Genomic DNA, 16,398 nt, shown 5'->3' on the forward strand with positions numbered 1-16,398 from the left:
AAAGGAACAACAAGCAGGATTCAAAGGATTCTCCGCAGTAGATCACATGTTTTCTACAATATAACTGACTGAAAGAGAGAGAGAATACAAGATCCAGTTTTGGTTATTGCTTGGTGGCAATAAAAAGATATTTCATTTGGCAGAGCAAAACACTGCTTTCTAGGCTGCCCTTCAACAACGTCCTATGCACATGCCAAAATTATATTCATTGGAAACCATAATGAGAGAGCTATCCTTGTTTGACAACCCTCTGATCATTAGCATCCAGCAAAGCCTAAAAGAGGGAGCCTGTGTTCATTAAAAATACTCACCACTGGCAAAAAATTGGAAAATGAGGGGATGCCCTTCGATTGGGGAATGGCTGAACAAATTGTGGGATCTGTTGGTGATGGAATACTATTGTGCTCAAAGGAATAATGAACTGGAGGAATTCCATGGGAACTGGAACAACCTCCAGGAAGTGATGCAGAGTGAGAGGAGCAGAACCAGGGGAACATTGTATACAGAGACTGATACACTGTGGTACAATCTAATGTAATGGACTTCTCCATTAGTAGCCATGCATTGATCCTGAACAACTTGGAGGGATCTACGAGAAAAAACACTATCCACATTCAGAGGGAAAACTGTGGGAGCAGAAACACAGAAGAAAAACAACTGCTTGATTACATGGGTCGAGGGGGATATGATTGGGGATGGAGACTCTAAATGAACTTCCTAGTGCAAACACCAACAACATGGAAATAGGTTCTCATCAAGGACACAAGTAATACCCAGTGGAATTGCGTGTCGGCTATGGGAAGGGGTGGGGGTAGGGGAGGGAGGGAAAGAAATATGATTCTTGTAACCAAGGAATAATGTTCTAAATTGATTAAATAAAATTTTCAGAAAAATAAATAAATAACTGTTGCAAAATCTTAGGAAACTGTTGTTTAATATACTGTTTTTTTTTAAGTTCAGCTTTCAGTAGTAGCAACAGTATCCTACAATGACATTTATCTAAACATTGTTTTCTCCTCCTCAAATAAAATAACCATTGGTGCTTGTGTCTAATTATTCAAATAAAAAGCTTTAAAAAATCTCAAAAAAAATACTCAGCGCTGGACAGAGATCCACTGGAGTCCAAGATAAGGAAGGATTGATTTGAGTCACTGTGGATGATTATTATGGTAAATATATCTCGACTTTGGAAGCTGAAGAGCCTCCAGTGTGAGATCTATATTCACTCAAAAGAGTTCCTATCCACATAGGAAGAAATGAATGAATGAAGAATGCATATCCCTAAGACTATGATATACATTTGTATGGGCATACCATCAGGTTCACAGACCAGTATAAATATATACATATGTAGATATAAAATTATGTCACCTATTATACATCATATATTATATGTATTATGAACATACACACACATCCTAGACATACATTGCAAATGGAAAATGATTGGGCCCAGAATCAAATAGGAGGAAAACAAGCTGGGTTGCTTTTAGGTAATTGCAAAAGAATTCTTATATAAATTTTAACTTGCTAAATTGTTATTTTAACCCCCCCTCCCAATACCTTAATTAAACTGTGGCAACTGGTGCCTCAGGGCATCAGAATTTAGAGGGCATTGGCTGTACTTACAATCCCTCAAAAGTATAGAAACAAGGGAGCAAGAATAATTAAGTTAAAATGGGAAGCTACCAGATGGTACCTGGGCAGCTGCAACCAACTGCCTATTGTACATTTCAAATTGGATGTCCTACAGGCAGCCCAAACTCACCATGTCCAAATGAGGGCTCATTATCTTTCCCACAAAATTTTCCCTTTTCAAAACTTCCTTATTACTGTTCTGGGGACCAGCATCTTCCCAATCTCTCAGGCTTGATACCTTAGTTTTATCTTTGGATTATTCCATCATCCCACATATCCAATCAGTGGTCCAATCTTGTTGATTCTTTCTTTCCATCTCTCATATACATCTCTCCCCTTCTCTCCATTCACATAACAACCACCCTATTTTGGGCCCACATCACCTCTAGACTACTGCAATAGCCTACTAATTGGTCTCTCTGCTGCAAGTCTTTCCCTGGTCCAATCCATCTTTCATTCATCAGCCAAGGTGATTTTTCTAAAGTGTAGGTCTAACCATATCACAACCTGCTTCCCCCTACAAACACACACACGCACACACACTCAATTAAAATGTCTCTATTCCCTCTAGGATCAACTGTAAATGCTTCTGTTTGGCATTTCAAACTTCACAACAGAACTTCTTCCTATCCTTCCAGTTGTCTTATATTTTACTCCCTGAAAGCACACTCTCCCTCTTCCTCACCTTTGTTTTTAAGAATCCCCAGCTTCCTTCAAGACTTAGCTCAAACTACATCTTCCACAGGAGACCTTTCCAGGTAACTCTAGCAGTTCCTGTCCTCCCCAATAAAGTTACTTTCTTTCTTCTCTTTATATATTTTGTATGCACCTTTGTATGCGCATTTGTTTCCCCATTAGAATGTAAGCTTCTTGAGGGCAGGGGTCATTTTCCCCTTTTTCTTTCTCTCCAGCACTTAGCATAGTGGTTACCACATAGTAAATGCTTAATTAAAGCTTGATGATTGCACTTCAGGCAAGCTTGTTGCAGGCCCAACTACATCCTAGTCCAGTGATGGCAAACCTTTTTAGAGAGTGTCAGGCCCCACCTCCACCCCACTCCCCAGACAAGTGTTGTGCCTGCCCCCCATTGTGTCACCCCCCCACCCCCTTACCAGGGAAGGGAGGGAGGCTCCCATTGGGCTACTGGGCAGAGGGGTGGGGGAAATGAGGAAAGTCCTCAAGCACATGGAGAGGTGGAGAGGAACAATTCCATTCTGAATCCCTCTCATTCTCTAGTAATGAACTCTGGCAGGAAACTACAGGCATGCCACAGAAAGAGCTCTGTGTGCCCTTTTGGGCACAAATGCCATAAGTTCACCATCACTGTCCTAGACCATGCAGTAGCCACTCCAAGAGCATTTAAGGACACCTCTCATGACATTTATCCTGGGCATACTTTGTGCCACTCCCTCAAGCACAAAAATGGCTAGTTATAATTCTGCAACCATCCCATTCCAATATATCTGTGTAGGGCTTTGTAGTAGAGAATTTGGAAAACACCGAAGAAGACTAGTATGCTACTTTGAGGAAACTAAAAAAGATTTTAACATCTTCTACAGGCCAGGCTAGGATATGGAATATTTAGGTAGATGAAGTGATCTTGCTCTGTAGACAAGAAGACAGGGAATTATGAAAAGATAATGGCACATCAGAACTTAGAGAAGCCCACATACTGAACTGTTAGGAGTGAACCTATCTCAGACCTGTACCTTACCAGTTTAGGGTCCCAGGTAGCACAAAATAAGATACAAGGAAGTAATCTGATAAGCAAAAAAGGAGGTTAACATAGCCTTGACAGAAGAATGATATTCAATCTGAATATAGTAGCACTTAGCGTGGGTTGTCAGTCTCTCTTATCTCCTTAAAGAAATCAGTTTTCTGGTCAGCAGAGCAGGGTACAGAGACTCACATTACCTCAGGGTGAGTACCACTTGTGCTGGGCATGGTCTCCCTTGCTGACACCTGGAGTCTTTTGATCAGGAAGCTAAGCCTTTTAGGAAAAAACTATCTAAACCCATGTTGCAGGGGGATGGGGAATTCCTGCTAAAAACGGATCCAATTATACCAACTAACACCCTAATAAAGTTCTAAAAATGAGCCAGTAAAAGATAAAGTAAAAAAAGATAAAGTAAAAGATGATAAAGAAAACCAAAAAGAATCAGCTACAAAGTCCATCAAGTCCAGGACTGAAAAAAAAAAAAACCAGCCAGAATCCTACAGAATCATGGAGCAGAGACAAGCTAGGGGAGGCCTAAGGTGAACTTTTTGATCTGCCCACACTCATAACAGGAGATAGGACCAGACCTGATCTAACCCAAGGATCAAATCCATGGCAGGAGAGAGGGCCAGAGGAGTGTCCAACATAGGGGAACCCAGAAGCCCCATGCATGATAGGAGAAAGGGATACATTAGGATTCAGACAGGCTTGACTCCAAGACAATTCCTGCAGGAAGAAGGGCCTAGTCTGAGCCACCTATTTCAGTATCAAACAAAGCCTACCCACACCATGCAGGAGTAAGGAAGAATGTTTTGACTCAAAACAAACCCTGAACTGAGGGTTGAGATCAAGTAGAGCCAAAGAAAACAGAATGGCCTGGCCACAAAGAGTATAAGAATTCCTGGAAGAAATGGACAAGAGATACAAAGTGGAATAGCTAGGGAGGAAAAAAAGGCAAGGAGAATTAATACCTTAGAAAAAGACAGAGGTCTTTACTCAAGAATTGGACTGATCATTAAAATGGGCCAAATACAAATTATTCTATGTGACAACAAAAAAAATTAAAAGGAAATAAAATTATTTTAAAAACACAAGAAAATGTAAGGTATATATTATCAAAAACAACCAACCTAGGAGAAAACAGACTTGATAAGAGGAGATAATATTTGGTAATGGTTAAAAAATAAGGAGAACAGAGAACAACTAGGTGGCTTAGTAGATTGAATGTGAGGCCCAGAGACATGTGGTCCGGAGTTCAAATGTGAAGTCAGATACTTCCTAGCTATGTGACCCTGCACAAGTCACTTAACTCCCATTGCCTAGCCCTTACCACTCTTCTCTGCCTTATTAGTTCTAAGACTGAAGGTAAGGGTTAAGAAAAAGAAAAATGAGACCATTCATTGGAACAGATTGGGTACATTACATACAGAAGCAAAGGAACATTGTAGAATAGTGTTTAATAAGCTCAAGGAACTCGGTTCTTTGGGAAAGGACTTGCTATTCAAAAAAATGGTGAACTAGAAAGCAGTTTGACAGAAATTAGATATGGACTTGGTATACGTTTATACTTTATATCAAGATGAGCTGAAAACAACTTAGACATAGAGAGGGATACCATAAACAAGTCAGAAGAGCAAGGAAGAAATTATCTTTTAAATCTGTGGATGGAAGGAGAGTTCATAATCAAACAAGGAACAGGGAGGATCACTGAAGGAAAAATTTGATTTGATTGTACATAGTTGAAAAGTTTTTAACAAATGAAAATGCAGTTAAATTATAAGGAAAACAAGTAGCTGAGGAAAAAGAAAAATATTTACAGCAATTAAATTTGATAAAGGGTCTCATATCCAAGGTACACAAGGGACTGATTAAAATCTGTAAGAATAAGAACCATTCTTCAAGCAGAAAAATGCTCAAAGGATGTGAACAGGCAGTTTTCAACAGAAAAAAATTCAAACTATCAATAAACATATGAAAAAAACATCCCAAATCATTAATGGTTAGACAAATGCAAGTTCTATTTGACATCCATTAGATTGGCAAAGATGACAAAAAAGGGAAAATGGCAATTGTTTACAGGGATGGTGAGCTAGTGAAGCTGCATCAGGGAAGCTGAGACCAATCAGGTCAAATGGGAGGAAGAAGTCAAAGATGCTAGGTCAAGAATACCTTGGTTCTAACACAACCATTAAACTATGCATACTTTTGACCCAGCAATTCCATTACTAGGTCAGTATTTTAAAGTTATAAAAGAAAGAGAGAAAGAATTCAGATGTCTAAATATATTTATAGTAGATCTTTTCATGGTGGCAAAACAACAACTGGAAACTAAGGGAGTATCCATCTATTGAAGAATAGTTGAACAAATTATGGCATCTGAAAATAACAAATACTATTGTGTCATAGAAGGCAGCTAAATGGCTCAATGGATAGAGCACCAGGCCCAGAATGAGGAAGACCTGAGTTCAAATATAGCCTTAAGGCACTAGCTGTGTGACCCTGGGCATGTCACTTCACCTTATACTCCAACTTAATTCCCTGGAATAGGAAATGGCAAACCACTCCAGTATCTTTACCAAGAAAGTCCCAAAATGGGGTTGCAAAGAACTGAACACAATTAAACAACAATATTGTGCCATGAAGAATGACAAAATAGATTAATTCAGAGAAACCTTGGAAGAACTATGTGAATTAATGCAGAGTAAAGGAGAATAATTTTATATAACGACAACATTATTACAGAGAAAAATTACTTTGAAATACCTTGAGAACTTTGATCAATGCAATAATCAATTACAATTTATCTGTTGGTGATGGAATATTATTGTACTTAAAGGAATGATGAACTAGAGCAATTCCATGGGAACTGGAATGACCTCCAGGAATTGTATGAGTGAAAGGAGCAGAACCAGGAGAACATTATATACAGAGACTGATACACTGTGGTACAATTGAATGTAATGGACTTCTCTACTAGCAGCATTTCAATGACCCAGGACAATTCTGAGGGACTTATGAGAAAGAACATTATCCACATCCAGAGAAAGAACTGTGGGAGCAGAAACTCAGAAGAAAAACAACTGCTTGATCACATGGTTCAATGGGGATATGATTGAGGATATAGACTCTAAGAGATCACCCTAATGAAGCTATTAGTAATATAGAAATAGGTCTTGATCAATGACATATGTAAAACCCAATGGAATTACTTGTTGTCTATGGGGGAGGGGAAGGAGAGGAGGAAAAGAACATAAACCATATAACCATGGGAAAATATTTTAAATCAATTAAATGAAAAATGTTCAATTAAAAAAAAGAAGAAAAATAATCAACCACAATTTCAGAGGGCCAATGAGAAAGCATGCTACCTACCTTTTAACAGAGAGATAATGGATTTAGGTTGGAGAATATGATGTACATTTTTAGACACCATCAAAGTAGAAATTTGTTTTGCTTGACTTTATATTTGTTACAAAGACTTTGTTTTTCCTTTTTCCTCCTTCGGTTGGGAGTTGAGTCAGAAGTGTGAAGGGATATAGGAATGGAATAGGGAAAAAAAAAACAGAAAAGAGGGCCATCTTTTTTCAAAAGTTCAGAGAAAACAGAAGGAAGGCCAAAAAAAAGGACAAACAGGTCAGTTCTGAATACTGCGGGTTGAATTTATTATAAAGAAAAGCAAACTGCAAGTATTAGAAACCTGAGATTTCATGTGCAACTATCCTGTTCTACTATACACATGGAAACAGCCATCTTATTTGGTGTTTGTTAAGTTCAGAATAAAAAAACTTTTTTTAAAGAAATCAAGAAATATACAAGTTTATTCAGAGCTTTAAGGCTTTGCCACTGCTTCTGCTCTTTGGATAAGCAATTTGTGTTGGCAGTATTTGCCTTGGAATCCTCTGGGCACAGTTCTCACACTTGATGTATGTATTTGTTGTTATTCATGGCCAATGGAATTTATTTTACATCAGATACAGAGTTGTTCCTTGGTTCAGGTGTCCAAAATCATCACAGAGGGCTTTCACAGCCTTTAATCCATATGCTTTGCATAGCATTTCATTACTTTCTCATGTATTCAGTAGGATTTCTCGTGATGGAGTTCCAATTCCTATCATTCTTGAAACAGTGGTTTGCCTTCAGGGGAGCTACGCTTGATTCCCCTTGATTCTTGATATCATGCTGTTCTCTCTTAGCCGGTATTATTGCTCATTCATTCATTCATTCATTCAACAAGCATTTATTATTAAACATAGAACTGCATCCTGCAGCTGGGCTTACCTCTACTTGTCCATGTTCGACTTAGTTTTGTAAATGACTTCCACTGATGGTACACTGTCTGGAGGAAATCCCAGAATCTCAGCTGTGCTTCCCTGTGTCAAGGACCCTGCTGCCTTCATATCACAGATGGCCCATATATCCTCTCTGGGGGTCACCATAGTCTCTGAAGCCTACAGGATAGGGTGCATTGAAGGAGCAAATCATAGGACTTAGTAACAGAATAGAAGAAGGAAGAGACAGAGGTGACTATGGCCACATTCAAAGAGTAACTTGATGCTCTAGGTCTCAGTTTTCACATCTTCAAAATGAAAGATTGAACTAGATGACCTCAAAGGTCCTTTTCACCACAACATCTATGATCCTCAATGCTGTCACCAGCCTAGTCAGTTCACATCTTCTTCTACAGTCTCATTGTACTACAATCATACATCTAGTCATCCTGGGATGAATTTCCTCAATAAACTTTATTAAGTACATACTATGTTGCTGAGCCCTTTTTAGGGCTGCTCATCCACCTCTGGTATCCAGCTTTCACCCGCTCTCAACTGTGGCTCCAAGAAGCTGTTAACATGCACAGGGGGCAGCTGGATAGCTCAGTGGATTGAGAACCGGGCCTAGAGACGGGAGGTCCTGGGTTCAAATCTGACCTCAGACACTTCCCAGCTGTGTGACCCTGGGCAAGTCACTTGACCCCCATTGCCTAGCCCTTACCACTCTTCTGCCTTGGAACCAATATACAGTATTGACTCCAAGACGGAAGGTGAGGGTTTAAAAAAAAAGGAAAAAAAACCATGCACAGGGACCACACTCTGGTAAAACTGTCTCAACAGGCTAAAGCAGGTGAGGGTTCTCAAACCTGGAGATGAATTAGAGAGATGTCTACCCTAAGCATATTAAAACTTCCCCCAGGGGAACGGGTCTGTGGGAACAATTTGTTCCAATGGTCATGAAGGTGACCGAAACGGTGCTGTGGAGAGAGAGCTGAGAGCTTGGCCAGACATCAAAGATGCCAAGGTTACCCATTTCATCCAGGGCCATCACCAGTCATCGTGACTTTTGTCCTTCTACTGGATTTCGTTGAAGCTGGAAGAGAATGAAGCTGATGACTTTGTCTGACTCTGCCTCATTTCAATTCAATTCATGCACATATCAAGACATCATTCTGGGTTATCATTGGTCCTTACAACACTGAAAAATGAAGGTCAAACAACATGTGCAAAGTTCTGTATTGGGTTCCCATGAGATTCAAAGATGAAAGGGAAACAAACATACTTGACCCTCATTAACACAGGGGGAAAACAACAGCCACACAAAGAAGTTCAGTAGAAAATACATAAAAAATAAATGCGAAGTAAGCTTGGCCAACATGACATCATCACCTGAGGGGTCAGGAAAGGCCTGGAGTAGGAGAAGACACCTGAGCTGAGACCTGCAAAGGAAGGTAAATGTTCTAAGAGGTGGAGGAGAGAAGAACGGCTATACCAGGCCTGGGGCAGCTTGTATAAACATAGGGGTGAGAAGAGCAGGCAGCTGAGTTAATTTGAGGCTAAGGCTAAATGCACAGAAATATTACTTTTCCCTATCAGGCTTACCCTGCCAGTATTTTATGCTGTAAGATCACTGAGGGGCTTTACAGTAATGATAGTTTTTCACCATTCCCCAAATTTAGCCTCTAAAACTCTTCAATGACTTCAGTTCACGATAATTCACAGAATCCTAGAATTTCAGTGTTGTAAGGACTATCGATGAATCCAAACCTGACTACGAATCCCCCCCCACCTTCCCCCCGGCAAACATCCCAGACAAGTAGGCATCCAACCTCTGTCAGAAGACATCTAGTGAAGAGTTATCACCACCTGAAGCAGACCAGCCTACTTTGGGAATGCTCAAGGAACACCTAAATCTGCGTCTTTGCAATATCTATCTACTCTTTCTAGTTCTACTCTCTGATGTCAACAAACAGAACTCTGGAATGAAGGAAAACACACTTACTATGTGCCAAAAAGTATGCTAAGGCTAGTGACACAAACACAGACAAAGACAATCTCAGCCCTCAAGGAGCATCTAAATAGAGTTTTTTAGACTGACTCTATCCCAGGCTGGAAGAAGGGCTCTGTCCCATTCTTTGACTTGCTCCCTTTCTGATCCTTCTTCCATTAAGCACCCTGATAGCCCTGGCTTCTGGTGGTTCAGCAAAGTAATACAAAACTTAGCTATAGAAACCTGATGAGCTTACCTCTCTGTAGCTCAGAACTCTTGAGCATAGGAGATCCACCAGCCTCCACTTCCCAATAGCAGAAATTACAGGAACATATCGCCAATCTCAACTGGAGTTTCCATTTCAATGGAGGAAGCAAAACACACAGCAGAACATGAGTAGGGAAGAGTCCTTTGGTCCAGAAAGTACCAGAATGAATGGAGAATTGCACCATAAGGGGAAGATTAATCCAGTCTCCCCAGGAACAACGGTAGAATTGATTTACTCCTAGATCATGTTTCCAAAACTGGAGGGAGAGGGGAAGCTGTGGAGGAGATGGTCAGTGAGAAGGAAGTAAAGTGAAGCATGGCTGAAGTTTTCCTGAAGTCCTCTTCTGGGAGAGTTAGTCACCAAGTTGGAGATGAGAGTGGGGTTAGGGTAGAATTACCTACAAGGCATGGTCTCTGGTGTGAGTGCTTAGGGGTTTGTTGAAGAAGCTATAAAAGAGGGATTCACTTTGTTCTACTTGGTCACAGAGGTCAGAACCAGGAGCAATGGGTAGAAATTGCCCAAAAAGCAGATTTATGTTTAAGAAAAGGAATAAATAACTATTCTATAGCACTTAATATGTACCAGGCACAGGCGTGATTTACAATAATCTCATTTGATCCTGACAACAATGCTGGGAAGTGGATGCTGTTATTCCCCTCATTTTAAAGATATGGAAACTGCATATGGAGTATAGTGACTTGCCCAGGGTCACACAGCTAGGAAATGTCAGAGGCTGAATTTAAATTCTGGATTTCTTGACTCCAGGCCCAGTATCACCTGATTGTCCTGGGCAGAAAAGTTTCTTAACAGTTACTGCTATCCAGATGAAAAAACGTTTCCTTGTTAGGCAAGTTCCACATGACAGCTTTTCAAAACTTCCAGACAATTAAGTTCTTTCCTAAGTTTTTTTTTTCCTTTAGACTCCATCTCCTTGGTGCCTTCATTTGATCTTCATAGTGTTCCTGTCAGAGATACTGTCCTATTTTATCAGTGTCCTTCCTCAAATGTGACCTCCCCAACCCATTATTCCAGATCTTCCCTGATCAGGGCAGGTTACAAAGGGATCAATCCTTCCCTGGTTCTGAACACACTGTGTCTTTGCATTAGCTTTTTTGACTAACTTCTCCTCTTCTGAAGTTCACAATTCCAAATATTCCACCTTGGCCAGATTAGGATGAACACTCAGTAATGTCTATTTGCACCCCAAGGTCATTCCTCATATTTGATCCATCCTGTGTTCTATCAGCCAAGATCTTGACTCTGTCCCTCCCAAGCTGGTGTTATCTGAAAATTGAATCAACACGACATCTGTGCTGTCATCCAAGATTGCTGCTGCCCCCTTGGGGGGGCAGGACTGAGACCAGAGTTCCACAGGTAAGGAAGGAGGAAAATAGAGGAGTAACAAAGGTGGAAATTATAGGGACTTTGCCTGTAAGTAAGGGCAAGGGAAAAGATAAGAATAACGAACACCATGTGAGGTTGGAAGGGTTTTTGCTCACTGATGGCGGACAAAATACAGTTTATTGCAGGCAACGAAGGGTTTTTAAAGGTACAGATCACAAAGAAGGAAGTCATACCATTGAGATGGGTCCTTGGCAAAGGGCTGAGGCAGTTCTTGGGAAAGTGCAACAAGATGGTAGACATGACACCTGGTGCAAGATAAGGATTCCAGGAATTAGGGTGAGAGAATATTGTCAAGAAATGTAGATAGGCATTTGGGGTAAGATTATGACTCAAACATCATCTAAGGTTCATGGAACAGATAGCAACAGCATGTCTTTGCCAGCAATAGACATGTATTACTATGAGGCCTAAAGAAGGGGAGGGAGAGGGCACTTGGGCTCACTCTGACTCCGACTTTTGACCTCTTAACAGAGGGCACTCAGATCTATATCTTAGATGAGCTCCAAGTTCTCAACCTCTGACACAAGATACTGATAAAACTGTCAAATAGCGCAGGTCCCTGGGACTTCTATCCAAGCCCAGGTACAGTCATTCAATGGTTATTCTGAGTCCAGATAATCAACCTGCTCTACATCTACCAAAATATATTGTCCATGGCATCCTTGGACTCCATCTTTTCTTCAAGATTAGCAAGAGAGGTTTTGTCAAATGATTTTTCTTTTTAAAAACCTATACAGTGGGGGCAGCTGGGTAGCTCAATGGATTGAGAGCCAGGCCTAGAGATGGGAGGTCCTGGGTTCCAATCTGGCCTCAGACACTTCCCAGCTGTGTGACCCTGGGCAAGCCCCTTAACCCCCATTGCTCAGCCCTTACCACAATAGACAGTATTGATTCCAAGACGGAAGGTAAAGGTTTAAAAAAAAACCCAAACCTATATGGTCCCTGAGCTATCAGTCTAGCAACCCTTTCATAAAAAGAGAGAAATTCAATCTGGCATGACCTGCTTTTGATGGTCTGGCTCTTGCTGACCAGCATTTTCTTTTCTAGATACTAATAACAGCAATAAAAGTTCATATTTACAAAGCTCTTTGTTTCCAAAACACTTGGCATATATCAACTCATTTGATCTTCAGTAACCAGCCCTCCAATAACACAATGTAGACCTTTGAGAGGAATAGAGGGCAAGCTTACCATTCTATTATTTGTAGGCTCTATCATGTCCCCTGTATTCGAAAATCCAGAAAACATGTACTTTTCATACTCCAGTCATGGAATCGTGCCATATCAGAATTAGAAGGGGCCCAGATGGCCATCTAAGTCCAACGCTACACCTTAAGAATTCTGTGTACGGCAGCACCAATAAGTAAATGGTCACTCATCCTCTGCTTGAAGACCTTTGTTGAGGGGGAGCTCACTACCTCCAAAGGGGCCATCATTCTTCTTTGCAATTTCTTCCCATTGTTCCTGGATTCTGCCCTCTAGCGTCAAGCAGAACAGGCTTAATCCCTCTCCCTGTGATACCTCAGTAAATATTTGGAGACAGCTAGCACATTTCCCTGTTCCTCTCCATTCCAGATATTCTCTGCTGCAGACTAAACATTGCTCTTTCAGTTGATATTCACTGGGTGGGTCTGAATTCAGGACCTCCTTTGGATATAGTCCTGCAGTGCCTCTCCTATTCTCAATGATCTTTCAAAGATCATTGACTGGCTCTACAATCACATGTGTCAATTGTTTTAAGGCTTGATGTGGTTTCTATGTGCCAGGTATCTTGAACTCAGAAAGGACAACAAGGGTCTCTCTTACTATTTCCCTACTTATCACTGGTGTCACCTCTCTATTAGTCATTTTTCTTCTGTTTTCCCCCCAGGTCAAAGATCATTCTTTCTAGTAGAGAAAATAGAAGCAAAATAAAGGTCAAATGGCTTTTTGCCAATTCTCATTATCCCACCTACCTCAAGCAGCATTCCTATCCCAAATATGGAAGAATCTGATCAAATTAGGTCCCTGACCTCTTGGATGAGCTTGAAGGGAGGCAAGCCTTCACTTGGGTCATTAATTGCTTCTTCCTATGGAAGTTTTATGGGCATGCCCCTGGGTGCCTCCTGGGAGATATGCTTTAGTGTCCAGGGCTGCTCACAAGATGAATTGGATGACTTGGACTCCTGGAAGACTGAGAGTATCTGAAGTCAGGGGACTACTTGGTCAGACTGCTGTATACATCATCAGATTTGGCCATTGTGGTTTTTTTGCAAGGGAAGATTAAATGTGGGGAGAGGGAATGGGTTGCGCCCCTCCCCACACCAGAAATGGCTGATACAATAAGAAGCATCAATAAAACTTTCTCAGTAAAAGAAAGTGAATGAGTCACCTGAATATTGGGATGTTACCTGAATGGCAATTCCAAATGCAGTAACCATCTGAGGACAATCTAAACCACACGGTGGCACTCTGAGTTTGGGGGAATGAATCTGCTGCTGGGAAAAAACAGTGAGAGAGGGGGGGAAGAAGGGAGGGAGAGAGGGAGGAAGAGAGAGGGGGGGGAAGGAAGGGAGGGAGAGAGAGAGAAGAGAAGAGAGAAGAGAGAGAAAGAGAGGGGGGGACGGAGGGAGGAAGGAAGGGAGGGAGAGAGGGAGAGAGAGAGAAGAGAGAGAGAGAGAGAGAAAGAGAGAGAGAGAGAGAGAGAGAGAGAGAGAGAGAGAGAGAGAGAGAGAGAGAGAGAGAGAGAGAGAGAGAGAGAGAGAGAGAGAGAGAGAAGGCTATGTGCTTTGTTTCCTTGCCTCCGGGGCTACTGTGAGTATTTTTATGTGTTTTTGCATTTTCCGTAGGATGGAACAAAGATTGTCCTGTACCTAATATAGGCACCCTTAGGCACTTGTGGACCCAGCACTAAGTGTTGAAGAGACAGAGAAAGACAAAAGTCAGTCCCTGCTTTTAAGTCTAACAGAGGAGATGATGTGCAAACAGCTGTATACAGGACAAAGTGGAGACAATCACCAGAGATAAGGCACTAGAATTAAGAGGGCTCAGGAAAGATTCCCGTAGAAGGCAGGATATTGGCAGGAACTTTAAGGAAATGGGAGAAACCAAGGGGCAGATACAAGGACAGAAATCATTCCAGGCATGGAGGACAGTTAGTGAAAATGCAGAGTTGAGAGATAAGAATATCTTGTTTGTGGCAGGAAGCCAAGGACATTGGTTCCCAGAATATGTGGAAAGGTGGAAGGTGGAAGAAGACCAGAAGATAAGAGGGAGAGTTATGAAGGCTTCAGAACACTAAATAGAGGATTTTTATTTGCTTCAGGAAGTGATTTGGGAGCTACTGTGGTTGCCTGAGTAGGGGGGAGCTTATATGGACAGCCCTGTGCTTTACAGAGGTCACTTTGCCAGCTGAGAGGAGGATGGACTGCAATGGGGAGAGACTTGAGGCAGGCAGACCCACCAGTAGCTATTGTAATAGTCTAGGAATGAGGTGATGAAGGCTTGCACCAGTCTGGTGGCTGGTAAAATAAACAGGTCTTGGCAATAGATGGTATATAGGAGGATAAGAGAGAGGGTCGGGAGGATGGTGACGCCCTCAACAGTAAGAGAGAAGTTAAGAAGAGAGGAAGGTTTTGGGGGGAAAGATATTGAGTTCAGTTTTGAATATACAGAACTTAATATGTATATAGGATATCCAGTTTGAGTGTCCACTAGGCAGTTGGAGATGCAAGACTAGCGGGGCTAGATAAGAAGATATGAGAATCAACAGCATAGAGATGATAGCTGAATTGATGGGGGCTGGTGAGATCAGCAAGTGAAATAGTAAATATAGATAAAAGGGCCCAGGACCGAGTCCTGTAGGACACTCATAGTGAGTGGGCATGGCCTGGACAAATATCCAGCAAAGAAGACCAAGAAGGGGCAGTCAGGTAGGTAAGAGGGGAACCAGGAGAAAGTAATGTCCTGAAAACCTAGACAAAAGAGAGTGTCAAGGAGAAGGTGGTGATCAACAGTGTCAAAGGCTACAGAGAGAAATGAGGCCAGTGAATTTGGAGATCTTTAGTAACATTAGACAGAGCAGTTTTGATGAAATGAGGCCAGAAATCAGATTGTAGAGAGTTAAGAAGAGAGTGAGAGAAGAAGTAAAGGCACCAAAGTAAACCACCTTCTCAAAGAGCTTAGCCAGAAAAGACAGGGGATATATGGGACAATAATTAGCAGAGATGGAAGGATCAAGTGAGGTTTTCTGATGATGGGGGAGACAGAGGTATGTTTGGAGATGGAAGAAAGCAGCTGCTAGAGACTAAAAGTAAGTGAGAGAGTAGAGGATGATGGCAGGAGCAATCTGCTGGAGAAGATGGGATAAAATGGGATCATTTTTGTGCATTTAGAGGGGTTTGTCTTGGCAAGGAGAAGGGCCACTTTTTAATGTGAGAGATAGGTGAAGAAGGAAGAAGTGACAGAAGGTTTAGGGTGATGTGAGATGAAGAGGAAGAACTCTCAGTGAATGGTCTCAATTTTTTCAGTAAAATATAAGGCAGGGTTCTTAGCTGAGAGGATGGAGGCAGGGGAAACCACAGGAAGTTTAGGAAGGAATGAAAACATTTGGAAGAGCTGCTGTAGTGAGTAGGATAATGAGTTAAGAGAGGTATAAAAGGGTTGTCTTGCAGCAATAAAGACTCAGTTAAAATTATATTAGGGGATGGACCCAGTCAGCAGTGTTTCCTGATTTTCTCTAGCTCTGTTCAGCGACCTGAGAATAAAACTAGAGGCATCAGATGGTTTTAATTCTCATTTCCAACTCTTACATCATAGTGATGTAGTATTTGCCTCTTTCTTCTATTTTTCTTATTTGAATAACTGAGGAAAACAAAATATGTGTATCTTCAGAAAGTACTTGTATGTGAGGGGTAAGGTGAAAACTGAGAGAGACCAAAGAAGGTCAAAAGGAGAAGTGGCTGTGGGGAGAAAACAATGAAAAGAAGAAAAGGGAGGGCAACCAGAAGTAATAGCTTTGCCTTCATCTTCTCCTGGGTGGATGGCAATAAATGGAGAATTTATAAAGATAATTGCCCCAACTACCAGGAATCTCTGCTCTAAGAAACTGGAGATAAAATGGATCATACTCTTT

This window comes from Monodelphis domestica, chromosome X, assembly GCF_027887165.1.
Source record: "Monodelphis domestica isolate mMonDom1 chromosome X, mMonDom1.pri, whole genome shotgun sequence".
Taxonomy (NCBI): domain Eukaryota; kingdom Metazoa; phylum Chordata; class Mammalia; order Didelphimorphia; family Didelphidae; genus Monodelphis; species Monodelphis domestica.